We start from the raw sequence: 14,570 nt of genomic DNA on the forward strand, positions 1-14,570 counted from the left end.
TGTAGTGATGATTTTATTGTTTATGCATATGCCCAAACTCATCAGATTGTTTACATGAAGTATGTGCAGGTGTGTGTGTGTGTGTGTGTGTCTGGGTGGGTAGTTGTAAATAACTTACATAAAGCCACAGTAGTGAAGACAGTGTGGTATTGGTATGAGCACAGACATACAGAACAATGGAACAGAGTAAAATCTTTTCACAAATAAATGGAAAAAAAAAAAAGCTGACTGGGTGGGGTGGATCATGCCTGTAACTCCAGCACTTTGGGAGGCCGAGGCCGGTGGATCTCCTGAAGTCGGGAGTTCGAGACTAGCCTGACCAACATGGAGAAATCCCGTCTCTACTAAAAATACAAAAATTAGCTGGGCGTGGTGGGGCGCATGCCTGTAGTCCCAGCTACTTGGGAGGCTGAGGCAGGAGAATCACTTGAACCTCAGAGGTGGAGGCTGCAGTGAGACCAGATTGCACCACTGCACTCCAGCCTGGGCAACAAAAGCGAAACTCCGTCTCAAAACAAAACAAAACAAAACAAAACAGGCCTGTTTTTTTTGTGAACGCCAAGGATAATTCAGGGACCTTATCAACATAGCTATTGAGCTTCTACAGGGGAAGGATTGCTATAGAACTTCCAGGTTTGTGTGCATACAGCACAGCAACAGACCACTGACAGTTGGGTTGCAGCAGATAAAGAGTTTAATAATCGCAAGGCACTGAGCAGTGAGGACACAGGAGGAATTCTCAAGCCTCAAACGTATTTCATCCAGGGGTTCTGGGTAAGATATTTTAAGGGGATTTGTGGAGGGCAAGGGTTTGGAAAACTTGGGGTCATCGATTGGTGGGGGTAAAATGAATGAAATCATCAGGACGTGGTAACCGCATTCCTCCATGAGTCAGCTTCTTACTGGGCCCTCCAGACTAGGTGGTGTCTGTTGGTATGCAGAACCTAAAGAAAAAGCTTAAATAGAAGCTTATCATCTCACAATAGCTTAGATTTTATCTGTAGAACAGAAAAATAACAAAGAGTCTTGTGACAAAGACCACATTACCCTTATCCTGCGTAGTAAGTAGCAACCAGCTGCAAGGAAGTGGGCCAAAGGGTAAGATGGCTTCATTGATTGCTGCTGTAAGCCTACTTGGGTTTTATATTTTCCTTAATTGATTTTGCAAAATTTTCATTGGAATAGTTTAAGGATCACTGGTTAAAATGAAAACAATATCTGTGTGCTTGTGTGTGTGTGTGTGTGCATGTGTGTGTGATTCATTGATAGACTGATTGATTATTTGCATATGAGAAATTTTAAGGACTTGGTAAGAAAGCAAAGTTGTGCCCAAGCATGGTGGCTTACACCTGTAATCCCAGTACTTTGGGAGGCCAACGTGGGCAGATCACCTGAGGTCAGGTGTTCAAGATCAGCCTGACCAAAATAGAGAAACCTCATCTCTACTAAAAGTACAAAATTAGCTGGGCATGGCAGCACATCCCTGTAATCCTAGCTATTCGGGAGGCTGAGGCAGGAGAATCACTTGAATCTGGGAGGCAGAGGTTGTGGTGAGCCAAGATTGTGACATTGCACTCCAGCCTGGGCAACAAGAGCGAAACTCCATCTCAACCAAAAAATAAATAAATAAATAAATAAATAAATAAAGCAAAGTTGCTACCTTCAAGAAAATTACAGATAAAAAGGAGAAATAGACAATACTTATATTATGTCACATTATGATGGGGACATTTATAAATGTGTTTATAATAATGTGTAAGCAGCATATAACTTACTGATTCACATTGGGAGGCAATAAGAGAAATTTGAATCAAGAAGACCGACTTTAAAGATAAAGAAAATTGAGTCACCAACTTAAAATAAGGAATTTGTATATAGTTTATTCTGTGTGATGTGATCACATTCAATATTCCATCTAGAGACCCAGCTAGTTGTTCATCAATTTCTCATCACTAAAACAAACAAACAAACAAACAAAATAACCACCTTAGAAAGACTATTCTTTCTCTATTGTCTTAGCAATTTTGTTGAAAATCATTTGAGCATATATTTGAGGATTTCTGGGCTCTCTCCTTAATTCCATTGGTCCATGTGTTTGTCTTTCATGCCAGTACCACACTGTTTTCAACATGGTGGCTTACTTTTGAAATAAAGAAGTGTCAAATCTCCATCTTTGTTCTGTTTTTACAACGTGGTTTTGCTATTATGTCCCTTGAGATTCCATATGAATATTAGGATGAGTTTTCTATTTCTGCAAAAGCAAATGGTGGTAGGAAAATTAAATATCCACGTGCAAAAGAATGAAGTTGGATGTTTCCTAACATCACAAATAAAAATTAACTTAAAAATAGTTTCATAATCTAAATATAAGACCTAATATTATAAAACTCTAGAAGAAAACATAAGACAAAAGATTCATAGCCTTGTATTTAACAATGGTTTTTTGGATCTAGTACTAAAAGCATAGACAACAAATGAAAAAAATAGGTAAGTTGGATGTCATCAAAATTTATAAATTTTATGCATCAAAGGCGATTATCAAGAATGAAAAACACAACTCACAAAATGGAAGAAAAAATATTTTTTAAATCACATATCTCATAAGGGATTAATAACTAGTATATATATTTTAAAAACTTCTACAGTTCAACATCAAAAAATAACCAATCAACACTTTAAAAATGAGCAAAAGGCTTGAATAGACTTTTTTTCAAAGACAACATTCACAAGTGACCAATAAGGACATTAAAATATATTCAACATTACTATTTATTAGTAAAATACAAAACAAAACCATAATGGGATACCACTTTGCACCCATTAACTTGGCTGTTATAAAAAAAAAAAAACATAGTTAAAAAATAACAACTGTTTTGGAGTATGTGGAAAAATTAAAATTACTATACATTGCTAGTGGGAAAGTAAAACCGTGCAGTCACTGTGGAAAACAGTAAGGCTGTTCCTCAAAATATTAAACATAGACTTATCATATAACCAGCAATTTCACTTCTGGGAATATACTCCAAAGAATTGAAAGCAAGGACTCAAACAGATATTTGTACACCGATGTTCATAGCAGCATTATTCACGATAGCCAAAAGTCACAAACAGCACAAATGTCCATCAATAGATAAAAAAGCAAAATGTGGTATATATATAATAGAATATTATTCAGCCTTAAAATGAACGGAATTCTGATACATACTGAAATATGGATAAAACTTGATGGCATTATGCTGAGTCAACTAGGCAAGACAGAAAAGTACAAATGTTGTATGACCCTATTTACATGAGATACCTGAAATATTAAAATTCATAGAAACAGAAAGTAGAATAGTAGTTACAAGGGGTTGGGAAGGGGAATGGGGAGTTATTGGTTAATGAATACCAAGTTTTAGTTTGAAATGATGAAAAAATTCTGGAGATAGATAATGGCGATGGTTGATGCAATGAAGATACAACAATGTGAATGTTCTTAATGCCACTGAACTGCATGCTTTAAAAAATGTCGAAATGGTAAATTTTATGTTACATATATTTTACAACAATAAAAACAATTTTAAAAAACTACCTGATTTAAGGTAGTCTCTTTCCAAGTTCCTTGAACTGAGAAATTTTGTCACTTTCCAAGTCCCCTCTCTTAAAAACATTTGTTAAACTCACAGAAATTATTTTATAATACTAAGCCCCATTTGCAATATACATGTAAGTGATTTACGAAAGGAAACAAAAGTAGTATAAGGAAATAGGTGGTATTCTCTCGGGTGCAGCTTAAACTTTCTTATCTCTCCCTAGAAAAGTAAAAGTGGTCTTTAAGGGCTGCCCTCACTACATTGCTACAAAAAATAAATAAACAACTCTTGGGCAGGTGCCTAGACATCTTGCAAATTAAAAGAAAACATATTTTTAGGCCTTTCATGGATTTTTTTCCAGTAGTAAACATGAAGAGTGTTATTTAGGACCGCTTATACTTGACAAAGACTTTATACTTGAAAGTCTGATCTTTGTTTAAATGCAAAGAAAAAAATTATTGACAAAGTTTCACTACTATTCAAAATCTGCTTGAATATAAAAACATATGCCATTGTTCCATGATTTTGCTGAGTGAATATACAATAGTACTCAAAGAGAAGAAAATATATTTGAATTACATCACCTCACAAAGTAATGTCCCAAAGTACAATGAAATAATTTGTAGCAAAATGTGTTGTGGTTAGTTTAAAATAGTTTTACATTATAGAAATATATGAAAGGCATAAGTTTAAATAACAATCTTAAAAAGTCCAATTCATGATCGTGATCAATACATAAAATTTATAGCAAACTTAATATGTTAGTACAAAGGAAATCAAGATGATAACTAGCATCTGGAATAAGAAATGTGTAAAGATTGTATAACTCTGATTACAGAATGCATGACTTATGTTCCGTTATCCAGTCTTTTCTACTTCTATGTGGTGCTTTCAGTTTAGTCACATTGGATTTCTTTTAATACATTTAACTTACTTTCTCCATTGTGATTAATAGAAGTAAATCAAGACTTTTCATGTTCATTTGTTTTTCAGAGAAAAAAAGTAATGTAACATTTTTTCTAAATAATTTCCTAAATATGAATGTATTAATTATAATTTCATGACTATTGCGTATTTTTAAGAAATTAAATTTATGTGCTGCAAGGATTACTTTCATCACTTAATCTTGAGTAAACATTCTATTAGGAGAATTGTTTATTCAGGCTTGCATATTTTCAAGTGATGTGTCTATCATTGTTTCAGTGTTTTGAATGTAAAATACATTGTTTGTTCTTACGGCTACTATTTTTTTTCCATGGAAATTTTAATGCTTATCTCTGGAAAAAAAAGCTCTAAATTCGTTGGCTAAAACATAAAATTAACCTAAAACACCAAAATCTGATTTTATTTATTATAGAATGTGAATCTATCTACATATATAGACAAGACAAGACAATCTGCAAATATGATAGTTTGCGCAAGCAGTGAAATGGAAGTACAATGATGCATATTTGACATCTGAATCAGTGATCTAATGACTCATACTTTGCTTTCCATTATGTAGTATCATCAAATGGTTTTATTTAGTTACTGATTGAATCGCATTATATTAAAAAGGAGTACAGTAACCACTAGAAAAACCAATAGCGATGTTCCAGACCAAGCGCTTTGTGAAATGTATAAATATTATCCACAAAAACAAAAAAGCTCAAACCACAAAGATAAAATTAAAAGTTGTAATATTTGTTTAAGAAAGGGATGATTTACCTTTTTACTTGGAGTTGTATAAATCAAGTCACAATATGGATTATAAATATGCCCCCAAATAAAGCAGAAACAATAGCAAATTTATTTAAACAAAACATATTAATGGATTTTACTGTGAAGGATAATAGCATGACTTTAGTGCATGAAGATTGATACTCTTTTTACAACAGGATGGAAATCTTGATGAATTTATGTACAAATTAAAATTTGGCCTAGATTGATTGTGGATTCCAGGCAGATTATTTTACCAAATTAAAAATTATTACTCTTAATGATGACTAGAGAAGAATACTTGCATGCAAATCCATCTAACATTCAAAGAGAACATTTGAGATTTAAAAAGCTATGCAGTCTTGATTCAATATTGAAGTAAATTTTAGAAACTTTACTATGAACAAAATTCCTCACGTAATTTTCTAGCAATCAATGAGAAGAATTGGCAGGAACTGCAGATTATGTATTTCCATTCTAAATTGGAGTGAATGTCAAGGCAAACTTGAGAAAAAAAAGGTTATGGTTTTGTGTTTGTATATTTGCTTGTTTTTAATTAGGGCTATGTGAAAATATGCTTCTATGATACTGGGAATGTCAGAAAATATTACTTCTATAATTATAATAGCTTTAACAAAGGAATGCCATGAAAAATTTCTAATGTCCTTAATAGTCATGAATTCACAAGCATAACATCATCATATTTTATATACAGGATGATCATTTTTTTAAAAATAATATTTAGGATAAGATAACAGGATCATTAAGATAATAATTGCATTTATATTGTAAAATATTCAATTCTTTCAGGAAAATGTCAGAAAACACATAGGTACCTTTTGAAGAATAAAAAGACCACTCTTCTACTCAATATCAAAGTTAAAAAGTGATAAAATGACTTTGAAGACTTCACAGTTTCATTTCTCCCAAGGCTTAAAGATTCCACTGTTCCATCTTCTAGTTCATTAATTCTTGTTTAGGACACATATGATCTTGCTTAGTTTTGTAAAAACTGCAGTGAAAACCAACTGTTACACTTTTATTGTTATTTTATTATTTTTAAGTATTTTTATTGTTCATAGATTCCTTGCATATAATCTTAAGCTTTGAACAGGCAATTATATTTATTTTATTATCTTTGTCTAATTATATAATTGTATGAAGTAGCTGTGTATTTTCTTTTTTTTTTTTTTTGGTTTTGGTTTGGTTGTTTTTGCAACTCATGTTGCATTTTTGCTCTCTGTAAATAGATATTTTGACTATAACTTTGTTGTTTTCCCTAAAAATTGATTTTAGGATTTTTTCCTGACCTTTAGTAGAACTGGGTTCCTTTGAGATGACATGTGCCAAGCACCTGAATGTACCTTGCAAGATTTCCAATTCCTAATTTTTGACTTCTTGACTTCATACAAGTAGTGAATTTTGGCTACAAAGCTGCATTATAAGAAATGTATGGATATAAATTCTCAGTTATGTTTTTCACATGTCTGTTTATCACCCTCCTTCATATTTGACATTCCAACTGACAGCAAGTTACAAACGAATTAATATTCTATGCGGTACCCAAGGAGTATATTTCACATTCCCACTTAACATTCAGAGTTCTGGCTTAGGTCTTGAGGGATTCCTTTGATACCCCACTGTGGGTGGTTTGTGCTTGGGCCTTGTCTCTTCTCTGTGGTGCTAAATAATTGACTCCAAGTTCACAGAGTCTGGGAGACCTCAGATGAAACCTGGCTGCAGGAAAACACTTTTATTCCCTGACTCATCTCTCCACTCAGGTCTCTGACCTGAAATCATCTGACATTATTATTATATAACTAATGATTTTAAGGCAATATATTTTATATTTTATCCAGAACTATTAGTTTTTTCAGTACAGGCACCAATCCAAGTGCTATTCAGTCATATTAGCAGAAACAGCTGTTCAGTTTTTTGTCTGTTTGTTTTAAGACTGGTAATGTTTAAAATGATGTAATCAATGTTAATTTTATTATTCTCTACCAGCAAATTATTTTCTTTATTCGTTATAGAATTTAAGACTATTATTATTAGTGAGCACAATTACTACCATATTTAAACACTAACATAAAAGCTAACAAAATATTCTCCAAAGATAATGGAATCCAAGGGTATATAAGGAAATCAACATACATCAGCCTGCCATGTTAAAACATGAAAACATCCATGTACTATGCCTTGGCATGTACTATGCCTCTGAGTTTAGTGTGTGATTTAATCTTAATCTATAGGAAGGACTAAATCCTTGATGCATATTTTATTCCCCAAACCAAATAATTTCTGTTATTCCTAGATAATCATAATTCTTTTATAATTTTTAATTTACTGGAGATAAAGAATAAGAAAAAAATTTGTTGATTTAAAGACCAAGCCATTGATCACGGAGCAAGCCATAGAAGCTTAGGTAGAAGGCTACAGATATTGTCATTTCTCACAGTATTATAATAAAATAACAATATTTTAAAATGATATGTTTTACTCTCATTGTTAATATTTTTGAGTGTTTAATGATGTAATTTATATTTGTGAAGCACTGATGATCCTGAAAATTTGAAAACCTTCCTCTAAAAAAAATATGTACATTCTTTTTCTGGATGGGTGATTCATGATGTAAGCAAACGCCTATGTGTTTGTGTTCAGTCTTATACTCTACTGACTTTTGATCCATTAATTTAATTTTTAGATTAAATTCAACTTTCTCTATTCATATATGTGAAATACATAATAAATTTTATTTATCTATATAGCAGAAAATGTGTATCTTAGTTATTTCAAATCAGGATTAACTGAATGTATCAGGAGCCTTCATAACTTACCACAGAAGATGGTACTTCATCAATAGTGTTTACTTAAAAGTCTTTGACTTCTAGGAAGCTGACTGGTTCAGGGGTTTATTAGTCTGCTGATAATGTCAGAACAATTTTTCACATTCACTTAGAGGGGAAGCTATTCAGAAAAGATGCTTGCTGGGATTTGAACATAATGGATTTTTCTAATTCACTCCCACACTTGCCACCCACATATTTTCTTTCTATTATTTCACAGATGAAACTAGAGCCCTAGTCAAGAGTTTATAATTAAAGTGACATTGTTATTGTGTTTATATTATACCCAAAACCATGATCAAAGCTTAACTAAAGGTCAAGGCACAATGTGTTAGAAAACAAGCAAACACACACACACACGCTAAACTAGCAATTAAGGTTAGCAGCATATAATTGGAAAAATTCATTCTTGGTGATGGGAGAATCTACTACAACTGAATGTGAAAATGAAAGGTGATGGTGACAGAAATTAATTTTGTTCATATTATGAGCATTTATAGCAGACAGAACACCAGGCAAGATCCTAGAGTGGCAAAAATTGAAAGCACAAAAGACTTATTAAGACCATCAGGTTCATCTCACACTCAGTAAAAGCTTGCTTATAGTAAGAATGATGAGGGAGGCTGAGGCAGGAGAATGGCGCGAACCTGGGAGGCGGAGCTTGCAGTGAGCCGAGATAGTGCCACTGCGTACAGCCTGGGCAACAGACCAAGACTCCGTCTCAAAAAAAAAAAAAAAAAAAATGATGAATGGTTCTTAGTCTTCTCTAGTTTGAAATATTTTGAGAAGCAAGACATTTGTTCTTTCTATTTCAATTCAGTACAGTCCCAGGCTAACACAAACATGCCCAATGTGTGTACCTGGAGCTCCACAAAAATGTGTTCATCAAACATAGCCAATTCTGCCTTTTCTGTTCTTTTGGATAGCTTTTCTCACTGTCAAAGTGGTCTCTATGTAGTTTCTAGAGTATTTTCTCCAATTCCTCTAGGTCATAACAAAGGCCATGAAGCATTTCCTCATCTCTATAATTTTTTTTTTTTTGCTTTTTAAAAATTTTTATACTTTTTTATTTTGAATTAATACTAGACTTAGAAAAAGGTTGCAAAAATAGTAAAGATACCTCCCTTATATCTTTCTTCCATTTTCTCTAATGTCAATGTCTTAACCATAGCACACTTGTCAAAAGTAGAAAATTAATATTGTTACAATATTATTTTTTAAACTACAAAGTTTATTCAAACGCTCTCAGGTTTTCCACTATTGTCCTCATGTTGAATACCTGTACCTAGTTATGTGTGACTGGATTTCCTGAAAGTAAGTATAGCTAGAGATATTTATCTGGGAGTCATAAACATATAGAGTAATTAAAGCCATGATTTTGGAGGAGATCCCCTAGAAAGTGAATGCAAATAGAAAATGAGTTATCAAAATACTGATCGCTAAAGTCATCTATCATTTATAAACTGGGAAGATGAGACTTTATCAAAGAGACTAAATGGGTCTATCTGGTGAGTTCTGAAGTAAACCAAGTAGGATGTCACTGACGATGAATGAAAAAAGGTGTGTGTGTGTGTGTGTGTGTGTGTGTGTGTGCACGCATGTATGCATGTGTATCAGGTATAGAGAAAAACACTGATGATGCAAGAAAAAAAAATACTTACTGATTGTGAGAAAGAGTCCTTGAGTAAAAAATACGGGATTTGATTTTGTGTTTACAAAACATAGCCGGGCACGGTGGCTCACACCTCTAAACCCAGCACTTCGGGAGGCCGACGTGGGTGGATCATTTGAGGTCAGGAGTTCGAGGCCAGCCTGGCCAACATGGTGAAACCCTGCCTCTACTAAAAATATAAAAATCAGCCAGGCCCACGTGGTGGGTGCCTGTAGTCCCAGCAACTCGGGAGGCTAAGGCAAGAGAATCACTTGAACCCAGGAGGCAGATGTTGCAGTGAGCCAAGATAATACCACTGCACTCCAGCCTGGATGACAGAGTGAGACTCCGTCTCAAGAAAAAAAAAAAAAAAAAAGGTGGAGTGTTCAATCATTTTACTGGAAGAAAAATCTATGTTTACGGGTACAGACCTAGGTAGGATGGTGGGTAATAGACAAATGTGTAGAAATTATCTTCTTTTTAGTTTTTATTTTATTCAGTGAAATAAAAAAGCAAGATTACCAGATGAGAGTGAGGACTTGGGAATGGGTCTAAAATAAGTGCCACATAACATAAGCAGTTTTAAGGATCACAGGCTCAACACATCGAAGGTCATTTCTTACCAACAAGTTGCCCAGATGGTCTTCTTGAAGCTAATCTATTGGGTGGATCTCTTCCAAACGGTCCTTAGATTCAACCTTTGTCCAAAATGTGGCTTCGTAGACTTCATCGTGGAGCTTTGTCCAGGCTGCAGGAAAGATCAATAGGGAAAGTGTGGACAAGAAACACAAACTCTTAATCAAAAAGTTACTCATCGTCTGTACTCACATTTCATTATCCAAAGCAGGTCACTTGTCTCCACCTAACTATGACAAGGCCAAGAAATATAGTTCAGTTCTATAACCAGGAGGAGGAAACGACTTTCATAAGTACATAGCTCATTTCTGCTACAGTAGGGTTCAAGGTTTGAGGAGAAAAAAGGATGTAACATGTGAATTTAAGTCATTAGGAAAATAGAAATTATTAGCTATAGGGAAGTTGCTGAGTAGTACAAAAGTCTCTGTTGAGGTTGGTAGTTTTAAAGTGGGAGCATTTAATATAGTTTGATATTCGTTCTTAAAGTTGTGATCATGGTTTTAAAGTTAGAGTAGTCAGTAACATGACTACTATGGTAATGTTTCTGCCTGTGAAAAACAGGAAGTGAGTTGGATTTAGCCACATTAAAGTTTTACCTGGAAGGCTCAAGAGACAGAAGCAAGAGACTTGAGGGAATAGCAAATGGGTAATTATAAAATAAATTATAACATCCCAAACCAATAGGGAAGAATGTAAGGACAAAATCTCAGTGACTTTGAAAAGTTTGTAGAGTCAACAGATTTATGGTCCCAGAGATATTTAAAGCAAAACGAAAACAAAAATTATTGCAGTCAGGGACCAGAGGGATGAGGTAGAAACACAGCATTTGTGCATTAATGAAGTGCTTATAATGGGTATGACAATAAAATGTGAGTTAAAGGAGAAGAGCATCAGAGAGGAAGACACTGAAAGTGTTCTCTAGGTGAATATCAAAATAATAATTAATTATGGCAGGAGAAATAGAGGAAGTGGCAATGATTCAGGGGCTAAAACCTTCCAGTTTTGACAGGGAGGGCATGGGATCTGTGAATTGACATATGATTTTCAGAGGAACTGAAGGTTTTGTAGAGTAGAGAGGTTGTATGAACGTGACACAGAAGGATGAGGAAGACATTTGCCTCCAGGCAAAGTGATATGTTTGAAAGGAAAAACAACCATCACTAGATGCCTGCACGGAAAGCAGTCTTGGGGCACAGTAGTAATTTTGTTTAAAATAAGAGGATAAATCAACACTGCAAATAAGGAATTTTCTTGATGAAATAGTATAGATTTCAATGGATTTCACAAAGATTCTTGATTGTACAGAGGTGTGACATTGGGTCAGGTAAGGCAATTTGCAGTTTTATTCCAGGATGAGAGTCTTGTTAATGAGGGATAACATTTAGGAAAGTAATTAATTTCAGCAGCTTTGAGCAGTTAGCTGTCATTTTATCTGTTTTCCCAACTGTCCCTTGAGCACAATCCTTTTGGATACATAGGGATTTAATCTCACAAAGTCATAGACACACACACACACACACACACACACACACAATCATAAAAGTAATACGACGTGGTATGTAAATCATACGTAGCATAAACATATTTGAGAGGCCAGAATATAAAACAATAAAAATGTCGAATGCATTATTAAGGCCAAAATGTTTTAATAAAGAGAAAAATTAGTTTATATAAGCTTTCGAGGTTTTTTTGTGTTTGTTTTTGTCAGTAGTCTTATCCTGAAGGAATAAAAATTATTATCTAAGTCAATTGATTCCTTTTCTCATAATTATAATAATTGGCAGTTAGAAATACTTGAGAATCCTCCTAGTGATACAAAACTTCAGAAACTATAATATTCATCTTATTAAATTTACTAACAAGTCTCCAAAGAGAAACAGCTATGGTTTTAATAAATGAAGGCCTAGAATCATGTATAGGGAATGCATATCACAGACTTAATTAATGTTTATGCTAATTGGCCTTTACTAGTGGAATATTAAATATTGTATGATAATTAGATAAAAATATTAATAATAAAAATATAAATATTTCATTAAGATTATTAAGATTGAAATCATACAATACTTATAGAATGGTGTTGTAGCCTTTACTGATAGTAATCATGGCCAGTTCTTTGTCATTTCCAACTGTAGTTGGTTGTGCTAAATGCTTGTTTTAAAAATGCAAATTCGTTCCAACTTGATTGACATAGTAGGAACCATTTGGGCAAAATGAAGTTTTTGCATTTGCTTATGTGCAAACTCTTCCTGAGAAACATTGGGTGCACACATAAAACTGTACCCAGATGAATGAATACAAGCAGGAATTACGCAAACTGCATACTCTTCAAATATCTGCTACCTACTTCCATTCGTGGTACAAGTTAAAACTTGCAATGGTCAGAGTATTTGTGCCTGTCCAAACCTCATATGTTAAAATCCTGATCCCCAAGGTAATCATATTAGAATTGAAGGCCCTTGGGAGGTGATTACTTCATGAGGGAAAGAGCCTTCAGGCTGAGATGACTGCCTTTATGGAAAAGGCCCCAGAAAAACCCTCACCCCTTCCTTCCACCACGTGAGGACACCACGAGGAGTTGCTATTTGTGAAACAGAAAGTGAGCTTTCACTAGATACTGAATCAGCTGAAACCTTAATCTTGGACTTTCTAGACTCCAGAACTGTGATAAATACATTCTGTTGTTTATAAGCCACCTAGTTGATGGTATTTTGTTATAGCAGCCCAAAAGGACTAAGACAGTCCTATTTCATATAACCCTCTTTCCACCCCCTACAAGATGCTATTATTCTGACCCACACATCTGCAAGTAAACCTTAGATCTGTTTCAAGGTAAAATGCCATTATTCTTGTAGTATTTATATGTTTCTTAACCATAAAATTATATTATTATTTTTAGTAGTACCTACATTTTTTATTTTTTATCAGGTGTCAATGATGAAGTTTTTGAGAGCTTGTTTTCCTAACCCCATTTCTTTACATAAACCCTGTGGTTTGTATTTCATAATTTTACATCGTGTGGTAATTTTAAGGAAGAACTAACTATACTGGAAATTTCCACTTTTCAGCCTCCTTTCAGTAATTTGGGCAGTATTATGTAACATATTCTGGCTAATGGGCTATGGACAGAAGTAACATGTAATTTCTTGGACAAAGTATAAGATCACAGGCACACAACCTTCCAATTGTCTCTGATCCTGCTTCAGCAGTGTGGGAGGGCTAGCGTTCCAGATGGTGCAGCAATAGGAGGGTGGAACCCCTGTCAACTAGATCATTGCATCTCTGCATGAAAGACACTTTCTTTTAAAAATATTTGAGAACATAATCAGATTTTATATGAAAGAAAAATAAACATTTATAGTGTTAAACCACTGAGATTGTGAAATTGTGTCCTACTGAAGCATAGCATAGTATTTTGACTTAGGAGGGAAAACCATAATCCACGAATTTGGGGTGTAGAGTGTTTCACCATACATCAATGTATGGATTTTTAATATTCATCTTTATTAATCTTACTTTGAATGCATACACGGTGCTCTGTATGCAAAATGTTCTGCAGTTTTGACTAAATACATCATAGTAAATATTGTGACTTCTCGTCACTCCCTGCCCTCACACTGTACAATTTCTTACCCTTAGAGCCATAAAATGAGAGTCAGGTCAACTGTCTTATGTGACTATTTCAGTATCTCATATGTGAAGGATGAGAAGAAAAGGATTTCACTTTGCTTATGAAGAAATGGAGGCAGCTGTCCCTCTTTTCTCCTGAAAGAGTCTACTCCTTACTCTGGCTCTTCGTTAAATAAACAAAATCTCTTCAGGAGCAAGAGAGCCCTTTTGTTCTTCTTCTTTTACTGCGTATAGATATCTCTAATTTTCTTGGCTCAATTGCTCCTTGAAATGAGAATACCAAGAAGGTTAGCCACTCCAGTCTTCTTGGCACTTGGGGGCTAAACAATTGTCCTACTAGAGATAAGAAAAGAGTTATTATTTTTGGAGGGTAAGAGCAATTAACCATACAAATGGCTACAGATAGAACTTTCATGCTATGTGAAGAGTCTAAGGAGATAGATTCTAGCCATATCTATCAATGAAGCAAAGAAGATATCTCCATTTTTGTAACCAGATAAAAAAAATCACCACGATTAATTTAAAATTAATCAAACT

General features: G+C 34.2%; 1 long non-coding RNA gene across 1 annotated transcript; it reads right to left on the bottom strand.

The window, feature by feature from the left end:
* Nucleotides 1-1,861: 1,861 nt before the first annotated feature.
* On the bottom strand, nucleotides 1,862-14,369 carry LOC129058939 (uncharacterized). The gene is made up of 3 exons (XR_008524419.2): nucleotides 14,037-14,369; nucleotides 10,391-10,515; nucleotides 1,862-2,251 (listed from the first exon to the last, which is right to left on the bottom strand). It is a non-coding gene; the product is annotated as an uncharacterized LOC129058939 (long non-coding RNA).
* Between the last annotated feature and the right edge of the window lie 201 nt (nucleotides 14,370-14,570).

The sequence above is a fragment of the Pongo abelii genome, chromosome 3, assembly GCF_028885655.2.
Source record: "Pongo abelii isolate AG06213 chromosome 3, NHGRI_mPonAbe1-v2.0_pri, whole genome shotgun sequence".
In the NCBI taxonomy this organism is placed as follows: Eukaryota; Metazoa; Chordata; class Mammalia; order Primates; family Hominidae; genus Pongo; species Pongo abelii.